The 1,580-nt window shown below is 38.8% G+C and overlaps 1 non-coding gene across 1 annotated transcript; it reads right to left on the reverse strand.

The window, feature by feature from the left end:
* Positions 1 to 947: 947 nt before the first annotated feature.
* On the reverse strand, positions 948 to 1,067 carry LOC145409561 (5S ribosomal RNA). Its single transcript, XR_013899129.1, has one exon. It is a non-coding gene; the product is annotated as a 5S ribosomal RNA (ribosomal RNA).
* Between the last annotated feature and the right edge of the window lie 513 nt (positions 1,068 to 1,580).

A 1,580-nucleotide genomic window follows, 5' to 3' on the forward strand; every position in this document is an offset into this window, starting at 1 on the left:
AAAGTCTCGGTCAATAATTCCTTTACACATCTGAAGTTTGGAAGTAATTAAGGTATCTCAATCCATTTTATTACCTCCGCCAAAGAGGTTATGTTTTCACCCCTGTCCGTTTGTTTGTTGGTTGGTTGGTTGGTTTGTGAGGAAGATTACACAAAAACTACTGCACAGATTTCCACGAAACTTGGTAGAAGAATGGGCCTTGGCCCAGAATATACTCCATTAAATTTTGGTGAGGATCCGGATAAAGGTGCGGATCCAGGAATTGTTTTTCACTTTCTTTAACATTGCGAGATAGTGCGTTTTTCGACATTTTCGTAAAATTTTCAGTGAATATTGCGTGGATCTTGATGAAAAAAATTAGGAATATTTAGGATGTTGGTATCTACGAATGTGTACAGTTTGTCGCGGATCCATATAAAATTCCGGATCTAGCGGATTTAAATATGCTTTTATAGGTGGGTAGTCTTTTTCCAGCTGCCATACAGTAACAAATAGGGCCACAGACCTGCAGAGCTGTACCTAATATGTTTTTTGATGTTGTGAATAAATGATATTTTTAGTGCATATTTGTTTCTCTTTTGTATCAACCTATTATTCTTCCATTATGAAGATTATGAACTGATATGCACTGTTTTGTTGGCTGTTACAGTGAGTTAAAAAATTATGATTAAGAGTTATGGGTAGTTTAAAATTATGATATTACAGCTCATAGGGTTGTGAGATTGATATTGGATTAGACTTGATTGAATTAAAAAGAACTGCATGTTGAGCCTTGGCGGAGGTATGCGCTCTACTGAATGCCATTCTAGTTTATTTATCTTATGGAGAATCCCATCCATCCATTGCCAGACGCCATGTATCCCAAACGGGGTGGTCAAGGGCGTAGAGTTAATTGTTTTACAGGGAGGGGCACTAATCCTCCACCAACCCCACTTGACACGTAGGGATGCCAACAGCATCTGGTTTCCCAGGCGGTCACCCATCCAAGTACTAACCAGACCCAACGTTGCTCTTAACTTCGCTGATCGGACGGGAAGCGGTGTACTCAACGTGGCATGGCCGTTGGCATGATTTCATTATTTTGGATTCTATTTCTAGGCAGTGTTAAAAGACTACTGGCCGAGCATTTGTACCCAGGTTAATCATGTACTTTCTGTTTAAACTCTTCGCTATGAGGGATGTCTCTTATATAACAGAAAATCATCAGATATTAGCAATAATGATGTAAAGTTTGTCATCTTTCTGGAGGCATGCATGTTGATTGTAACAAAACCTTCCACTACGAAGGATTTAATGATTTTTTTTTTCTACAAAGGTTCTTGCCTCAACTGAATATTTTGTTTAGGGGCTGCAAGAATATATATGAAAAACACCATACTTTTGTGGCGGTTAAAGAAGCATATTTTTGCCCTTTTCAGAAGTAAACCATTGCCCTATCCTGAGTGATACTGTTTGAGTTAGAAAGAAAAAATGGCGTCTTAGTATTAAAGAGGCTACAATTGCCTGTTACGTTTAATGCCTATTTAACTTAGGCCTTCTCAACATTACGTTCAACCAGCCCTGCCCCGTCTTTCACCAAG

This window comes from Coenobita brevimanus, chromosome 81 (assembly GCF_032717465.1).
Source record: "Coenobita brevimanus isolate Jiangsu-jjx chromosome 81, ASM3271746v2, whole genome shotgun sequence".
NCBI lineage: Eukaryota > Metazoa > Arthropoda > Malacostraca > Decapoda > Coenobitidae > Coenobita > Coenobita brevimanus.